Below are 9,112 nucleotides of genomic sequence, written 5' to 3'. Positions count from 1 at the left end.
AAGACATCACACAGATATTTAAAAAGAGTGAGGCAGGTCTGTAGGTACCAAACACAGGAAGTGCCACACAGCTTGTCATGTGAGAGAAGGAAACTGCAAAATTATTTAGACAGAAGCATCCCACTTGGGGTCATTGAAACACACCTCAAATACGTATGTCCTTGGATAGGATTGTAAATGTATGAGTCTGATTTAGAAGATTTAGAAAGCATTGCACTTTGGTCAGAAAAATTATAGATACAGCTTTAAAAAAAGATTTTATTTATTTATTTGACAGAGAGGGAGAGAGAGCATAAGGAGAGAGTGGGAAAAGGAGAGGGAGAAGCAGAGTCCCCACTGAGCAAGGAGTCTGACATGGGGCTCGATCCAAGGACCCTGAGATTATGACCTGAGCCGAAGGCAGACACCCAACCGACTGAGCCACCCAGGCGCCCCAGATTCTAAATGTTTTCTTTTTTTTAAGAGTCTGAAAACAAACAACAAAAAGCTATTAATGGGGAAAGACGGATTAGCTAGGGGTCTGAATGGGGAAATAAAGGTGGACTTTCAATGTTTTGTTGTATTTTCTTCTGAATTGTTAAAACATTTTTTGTAAAGATTTTATTTATTTATTCATGAAAGACACAGAGAGAGAGAGGCAGAGACACAGGCAGAGGGAGAAGCAGGCTCCTGCAGGGAGCCCGATGTGGGACTTGATTCCAGATCCCAGGATCATGCCCTGGGCCGAAGGCAGACCCTCAACCGCTAAGACACTCAAGTGCCACTGGTTAAAACATTTTTAAAGAAAGAGAATATAGGTACACATACGTATTTATGTATGCACGTACCTTTGTGCAGGGGGAGACAGAAGCACTCTTAACGAAGCACTCCCATTTTGTCATCCACAGAGGAGCCTCATCATGTGCGGTAGTTCTGTAAAGTCACCACACACACACGTCTCCCAGGGGACATAGAGGTGCACGTGCCTGCAAGCCTCTGATCACAAGATTTTCTTCGACCGATCAAACTGTAACCTTGCTTTATGTGTTTCTCTGTAAATGTTTCTTATTTAATATAAATTGTTGATTTTCACACTGTCCTCGCAGCCAACAGCACTGTAACTCAGGATGAAATAAGGTTCTAACACACATATTTTGTCTGTAAAGCACATCGGAGCCTTGTGGCTCTTAGGAACACTGGACGGTGTTCCTTGATCCCTGGGTGGCTCAGTGGTTTAGTGCCTGCCTTCGGCCCAGGGCGTGATCCTGGGGTCCCAGGATCCAGTCCCACATCGGGCTCCCTGCATGGAGCCTGCTTCTCCCTCTGCCTGTGTCTCTGCCTCTCTCTTTCTCTGTGTCTCTCATGAATAAATAAATACAATCTAAAAAAAAAAAAAAAGAGGGAACATTGGTCAGCACTTTGGCACTATGCTCAGGAGCCATTTTAAACAGAGAAATTACCAAGAAAAAGCAGAAAAATGTGAAAAGGGTAGCACTAAACCGACCTCGAGAAAGACCCTTATTTATAGTATGAAAACTGAAACAAGAGGCAGAGCGTCACGTTGTTGGTCCTCAGCTGGGATTGTGCATGTTGAGCAACTCCTATTTCCCCCCACGTCATGCGTGTGCCAAAAATGACCACAAAGGTGCCTCAAGGTATTGATTTGGGGATTGCAAGGAAATTTTAGCGAGTTGGCAAATTCTCAAATACAGAATCTGGGAATCATGTATATACTTCAACCTTCTTCCTATTCCCAGGATAATTCTCATCTCATGCCTTTAAGGCTCAGTGCGGCATTCTGCGAGCTCCTTGTGCGTGTGCCAGGCCACCGGGGCGCTGTGTGATCTCGGCGGGGCTCAGTGTTCTCTCCCTGCCTGGCACAGTGCCTGACAACACAGCAGGTAGTCGAAACCCAGCCGTCCCCCTCATCCTATGGTCCTGCATCTGTGCACTGGGCAGAGGGTTCACCCAAAGTTTGGAGAAGTCCGTCTACACCAGAGCGCCAGGCTGGCATCCTTTTCACACACTCTTTGGCCTGTCCTTCCTCTCCCCGGCTGTACCTATAAAGCCAGACAACAATCTGATTGTTGAAAATTGTAGTCAATAAAATGACTTCATGACACCAGAACAGATAGGAAGGTTCCCCTTGATGTGATGCCTTCTCCTCGCCTCCCCCTCCCTTCCCCCCTCCCCTCCCATGTGGCCCTGGGGCTGTGCTCGCTTCTTGGGATTCCCATAAGACTGCTCAGCACAGATCCCACTGGCTGATGCTGGTTAACGGTCAAGATACTCAGACTCGGGGCCAGAATAGCAACTCACCCTGGTCAGGGCCGCGATACTCATTACTGCTCCCCGGGCTCAGCACAGGGCCCAGCATGGCTGATCGGTGCCCTATAAAAGCTGAGTTGAAGAAATAGGGACCGGGAGTGAACGAAGCTTCCTACCACAGACCTACCCCAACGCAAGTAGAAGTCCATGGACCCATGGAGAGTAGTCAATGCAGCATTGGTCATCGCTCTGGGCTTCATAAGTGGTATCCAATGCTATGGACATTTTCCACTTAATTGAGTGTGCCTAAAGTCCAAAGTGGCCGCAGATATCTTTTTCACTCTAATAAAACTATGAAACTATAGCCTGGGAGAATAATGGGAACTTAAACTTCTAATTTTAAAAAACTTTTAATATTGAAGAGAATAAGCCCAGTAATGGGGGTGGGGAGGAGAAGGAAGCAATGAGGAGAGTTAGCACTCGTTATGGATTTGTGAAAAGGGACAGGGAAAGAGGAAGGAGAATGCCTGATGACCGAACAACCACCAATCAAGTGAACCAACAGGTGAATGAGATGGAGGCGCGTAGCTCTCCGCCTCTGACCACGGCTGGAAAGGGCCAGCAATGAAATGAGCCAGGGGCTATAGAACAGGTACTAGCATTAACAGGTGCAAATGCTGTGCCACCGGTTCTCTGCTGTGCCTGCTGAATGTATGAACTAATTTAAGCCCCACATCAGTCCTAGGAGATTACAGATTACTGGCCCCATCTTACAGATGAGCACACTGAGGCGCCGAAGAAGCAGAGTAAATTGCCCAAGGTCAGAGGGCCGGTTAGCAGGTAGCTGAACTTGAACCTACACAGCTGGTTCTGGAAGCTGCCCTCCTAGCCACTATGAGATACTGTCCCTCTGGGCTGTGATGGCTCTTGTCCCTCAGAGCCATCAGGTGGTGGACATCCCATAGGGTGTAACGATCACATAAGGGTGGGGTTATGTCATGTTCGGTACCCATGCCCAGACTCCACTGCCCGAACCGCTAGGTCCGGACTCCCTCGCTTGCCAATTTTCCATTTCTCTGCAGCCTGTTCCAATAGACCTTTCCCGTTTTATCTCCTTCCTCTTCTTTCCCACAGCAGGTCTGTTCTGGTGCTCAGCCCAGCCCAGATGTTCCCTGTTCCCTGTCACACCCTCCACATTCCTGTCTCCAGGCCTCTCCTGCTGCTTTCCCCTCCTTGGCTCAGAACGTGTTCTCCCCTCCCTGCCCACCGTGATCCTCCCCACATCCCAAGTCAAACTTGGATGCCCCCTTGCTCAGGAAGCCCTCCCTGGCCGTCCCTGTTGGAATCCACCGCACCTTGCCAGCCTCTGGGCCTCAAGAGCTAACTTTCAACCAGCCCCAACACTGCCCTTCACCCCCACATCCCACCCTAAGAAATTCTCACTAACCAGCAGCCTGGCAGCACGCTCACAGCCCTTCCCACCGCAGATCTTGGGATGCTGGAGAGCTGGATGCCGCAGGGAGCTCTGTGTAGTTCCTGTCTTTGCCCCCACAGCCTAACCCAGTACTTGGCACAGTAAACAAAAATACTTCTGACCCTGCAGATATGATGAATATCTTGACAGTAAAAGTCAGTGACAGGTCCATGAGTCCATAATTCCATGAATTATCTGCTCCACTGGGCTCCTAATAGCATGATAGTGTCCCCAGATCTTCAATTCCAGGGCTCCTTAGGGCTCCCTCAATATACACCATTTCTCATCACGCCTCTGTGCCTTTGCCATGCTGTTCCCTCTGTCTGGAATGCTCTTCCCCACCAGCATTGCCCAGAGAATCCAATCCTTGCAAATTTGGTTCACTGCCCCCTCCTCAGAGAAGCCTTCCCTGATCACTCAGCACCCTCTTTTATCCCAGAACTAACCACTTCTTATGAGTTGCCTACACACTTGACACTTACCTGGGTAGTTGTTAAGCTTGCTGCTGTACCACACTAGATTTGTCTGAGTGTCCGTCCCCTGGTGGCTTTTTGAGGCCAGGGACATGTCATACCATCTCTGTGTTCTCGGGATCAAACATGGTAATTTTCAAGCATTTTAGGGGTGGATCTCTTTCTCCAAAAGAAAATCTATGAGTGGGATCCCTGGGTGGCGCAGCGGTTTAGCGCCTGCCTTTGGCTCAGGGTGTGATCCTGGAGACCCGGGATCGAATCCCACGTCGGGCTCCCGGTGCGTGGAGCCTGCTTCTCCCTCTGCCTGTGTCTCTGCCTCTCTCTCTCTCTCTCTCTGTGTGTGTGACTATCGTAAATAAATAAAAATTTGAAAAAAAAAAGAAAATCTATGAGCATCTTGATATAAAACAGAAATAAGGGAAACAGTTCTTGAAGGGGGTGATGGATATGTAGGTCCTGTGTGGTCACGTCAGAACGTGCCTGGGACCCTCCCTGGAGCTCCTGAGTCTCTACAAAGGTCTGAAAGCCCCTGACTCAGCACAATGCTGGAAACAAGGTCACTGCTCAACAAATATCTTTTAAATGATTTGAAGACCAAACCATTACGACCCAAAGAATCTTTAGGGTAGAATTTCAGATATCTTGACTGTAGGGCTTTGGGGCAGGAGTCAGGGGTTCAAGTCTGACTGCCATTGCTCTCTGGCTGGGCAGAGACCTCACCTCTCTGGACCTCATTGTCTCATCCATAAAATGAGAATTATAGGACGCCTGGGTGGTTCAGCGCCTGGGTGCCTGCCTTCGGCCCAGGGCGTGATCCTGGGTCCGGGGATCGAGTCCCACATTGGGCTCCTGCATGGAGCCTGCTTCTCCCACTGCCTGTGTCTCTGCCTCTCTCTGTGTGTCTCTCATGAATAAATAAATAAAATCCTAAAAAATAATGAGAATGATAGCACCTCAACAGGGCTCCAGGTTTGTGATTATTCCCAGGGGTGGGACTATCCACACCCCTGTCCCCCCACCCTTCACATCATCCATGTCCACTGAAAGAAGACCAACTGCAGTCAGGACACAGACCAGTTTGGTATAAACAGTTGAGCCTTGGCCCAGGGCATGATCCCAGGGTCCTGGGATCAAGTCCCACATTGGGCTCCCCACAGGGAGCCTGCTTCTCCCTCTGCCTGTGTCTCTGCCTCTCTCTGTGTGTCTCATGAATAAATAGATAAAATCTAAAAAAAAAAAAAAAAAAAAAAAAAAAAGTTGAGCTTTGGTACCAGATCCTGGTTCTGACATCGACTAGCACACTGAGCCTCAGTTTGCTCATCTGCCAAATGGGGATGATACTAGTAGCTTCTAGGGTGTCAGTAAGTATGTGGCCAGGTCCAGAATGCTCTACTTTGAGGGCTGGCTCCCTCACTTTCCAGCCTGTGACCTTGAGCAGGTTAGGTCACTTAACCTGTTTGAACCTCAGTTTCCCCATCTGTACAAAGGAGGTAATTATAGTACTCACTTCATAGGATTGGATAAATTAGTTAACACGAGATACTTAGAACAGTGCCTGGCACATAGTAACCGTTGTGTACACGTGAGCAATGGATACCACCCCCGTGGCGCTGTTGTGAGGATTAAGTTGATTCATACTTAAAATGTGCCTAGCCCAGGAACCTGGTATATGGTAAAAGCTCACTTGATAGGAGCTGATGTTTAATATGAAATCAGCTCAAACTCAGCATGTTGCATATGAGTTTGGGTGGAAAAATGTAAAAAAAACAAAAAGCAAAAGATGGGCAGAAACTGCAGGGCTTGGGATGTCACTCTGCAGCCTCCTGCGGAAGGGGCAGTGGCAGCGGCTCTGTCTGGGTGGGTGCCCCACGGGGCGGCTGCGGGCGTGTCCTGCCACCTGACTCAGAGAAGAGCGGCCCCCCCACCTGTTCCCCACCCGCCTCCCAAGGCACCTTGTGTCTGCCCACCCGTGCGGTGATCGGCCCTGACCCTGGGGAGCTGCAAAGATCCCATCACTGCCCCGGGGCCGGGGGTGGCAGGAGGGGTTATAATTACGGGTTTCATCGAAATCGTGGCTATGATGAGCTCCGCTTTCCACGGCTCCTCCTCGAATAGCTCTGCCTGGGCCCTCCCCAACCCCTCCCACCTGGGTGCTGCCAGAAGCGGGCACTCCCAGCCCGGGGAGCTAAGCACTTTATTTGAGGTATCTCACTTAATCCTCACAAACGGTGTGACTTCCCCCATTTTACAGGTGAGGAAACTGAGGCTCAAGGAGGCAAAGTGACTCACCCCGAAGTAAGTAGCCAAGACCCGCTCCAAGGTCTTTCTGGCTCGTGTCCCGCAATCTTCACCTCCACGCAGCTCGTACCCCAAATGGCATCAAAATCTGGTTGTCGTCACAGAAATGGGAAAGTGGGTTCTAGAACTCAGTAGCCCTGGGTTTGATTCTAGGCTCTGATGCTGTGTGATCCTGGGCAGCCACACCACCTCTCTGATCCTGGATCCCCCCTACCCCCAGCGCCCATAACCCCTGGCTTTGTTGGGACGACTGTGTGAGAAAATATACAGATACGTATCTGTAAGTGCCTGGGACAGAGAGGGTCCACTGAGGGTCAGATGACACACAAGTGTCAGAAATCACTGTCTATATAGATACAGTCATCAGGGCGTGAGGAAACCTCTTGGTATTGGACGTGCCACATGTGACATTTCTAATTTTCTCCAGATTCTGACTCATGAAAGTGTGGACTGAGTCACGGGGTTTCCATTTTGCCTATATTAAGCCATCAGGTTGTGGGATCACTCACTAGCAAGCAACAGAATCTTTAGTGGAAGCAAATGAAACAGATTCCCCAGTTTGCTGTGCAAGTGGATTCCGGTCAATGAACCTCTCTGTTCCATGAGTTTCTCTCTAGCAGAACGCGTTGATCTCTTGCCAGGAGGTAGTGATCGCAGGGTAGGGCCTGGAGCTCTGGGAGGCAAAGGGGTTTTAGAAACCCTACCTAGTCCTGTCCTGTTTCCTGTTTCCTGTCCCTTGTTTCTCGTGATAAATGACTGGGAGGGGAAGATGTGCAATAGGGAGGGGGAAGGGGTGGGGAATGTCATTTACTGCTCTGGGAGCACGTCTGGAAGACAAAGCCTGGAGTTCCCTCTGTGGCCCAGAGCAAGTATCACTCCGATGTGCTGTGACTGGGCTCTGATCACCTCTCTCAGACTTACTCACCCCTCCCGAGGAGGCAGGAAGGGAAACATGGTGCCTGGCATGAGGCAATCCCAAGGACAGGCACGATTCCATTAACCCCGGAAACGAACCCTGGGTTCCCACCTGCCAGGTCCCACCTGTGACGAGGCTGAGGCTTCATCCTCCTTTATGAGCTTCTCCACTTTGCCTGTTATTATGTCCCTCGTATTCATGAGCAGGCTTCGGGCATTCAGGATTTCCTTAATTAGAGTTTCTTCCTTCCTGAGCATTTTGTCTTAGGATTTTTATAGATCATTTACGGCCTTGTCAGATTGGACATTGTCCCAGGCAACTTTGGTTTCTTCCCTGGGAAGGACAAGGGACAGGTTGAGGAACAGAAATGGCTTTCTCATTCCAGGGGGGGCAGGTGGGAACTACTTCAGCTCAGGTCAGGGTGGCTATCCATCCCCAAGGGCCACAGGCTCACTATTTCCTGTCCCCAGGGGACAAACACAACACATACAGCTAGCACGGAACTGAGGAGATTTTGTACATACATTCTTTCAAAATTCACAGGGCTAGAAACTGGTCCCCAGAGACAGTGTGGACTACTCTTTTGACCTTTCACCCGACGCACCTTTCCTTGGCCTCAAGCTCTCTTGGGCTCAGATGGGCAAGGGAAGGGCCAGAGTGAGGAGACACAGTTCCAGTCAACAAAAACACCTTTCTTTTCATTCTGCGGTGTTTGACACACGGGCACGCTTAATAAAACAGGTGTCAGGCACGGTGAGCCCAAAGTGCTGAATCAGCCGTGTCCCTTTGCTTTCATCTTGGGCCGGGAGTGTTTAACAGCCACGCTGAACAAGAAGAAATGGAATTTATCTCCTTAATAAGCCACCCTGAAGTTGCTGTGCTTAATCATGTTCATCTCCCAGGAGGCTGGGGGGGGGGGGGTTGTGGATAATTTCTGGTTATATTAAGAATTTTCCTGGTGTGCCTAAAAAGTATTGATATGATCCTTAAAAAAAAAACCACACATACACACACACAAAGAAAAACCGTTGCTATGGTTCTTTTGAAAAAAGTGAGTTTAGGGATGCCTGGGTGGCTGAGGGCATGCTGCTTCTCCCTCTGCCTATGTCTCTGCTTCTCTCTGTGTGTCTCTCATGAATAAATAAAATCCTTAAAAAAAAAAAAAAAAGCAAGTTTAGAAAACAGCACCTGACATACAATTCCAGTTTTGTGGGAAAGAGTCCTTCCCTTCCCATTATTTTCCCTTCTGGATGGGAAAATAGTGTGGAAGTTTTAAAATATGAGCATTGAATGACAGGGCAATGTGGTTTTCAAATTTTTAGTTCTTCATTGCCTTTGGAGATTTTGATACATCCCTCCCACAAACATATATTACATTCGAGATTCAAGAAAAAGAGTAAGCCCCAAGATATCCCTGGTAAATCCAGCTCAAACTTGGCTCAAACTGTCTTCCTGACTCAGACAAAAAATCTAGATGTCATAGCTAATTTCTGCTTTTATAGCCCTTCCTCAATTTAAGCCCACCTCTGCACAGGCCCCCAAGGTGAAGCTACTGAGAAATGATCCTTCGTCATTTGCGCTGGACTCCGTAGCCCATTTCCCCCCCAGCCTGGGTTCTTCCCATAGTGAGAGCTGTCACCCAAGTACGCGGGGGCGGGAGCGGCTGTCTTCCCATAGGCCTCTGTTTGGCTTCTCCTAGCTTCT

At 49.0% G+C, this 9,112-nt stretch overlaps 1 long non-coding RNA gene across 1 annotated transcript; it reads right to left on the bottom strand.

Annotated features, from left to right (window-relative positions):
* Positions 1–1,344: 1,344 nt before the first annotated feature.
* On the bottom strand, positions 1,345–8,183 carry LOC111093525. Its single transcript, XR_005356000.1, has 4 exons — positions 8,013–8,183; positions 7,534–7,741; positions 2,299–2,379; positions 1,345–2,039 (listed from the first exon to the last, which is right to left on the bottom strand). It is a non-coding gene; the product is annotated as an uncharacterized LOC111093525 (long non-coding RNA).
* Between the last annotated feature and the right edge of the window lie 929 nt (positions 8,184–9,112).

The sequence above is a fragment of the Canis lupus genome, chromosome 2, assembly GCF_011100685.1.
Source record: "Canis lupus familiaris isolate Mischka breed German Shepherd chromosome 2, alternate assembly UU_Cfam_GSD_1.0, whole genome shotgun sequence".
In the NCBI taxonomy this organism is placed as follows: Eukaryota; Metazoa; Chordata; class Mammalia; order Carnivora; family Canidae; genus Canis; species Canis lupus.
This window is presented reverse-complemented; position numbering and strand designations above follow the sequence as displayed.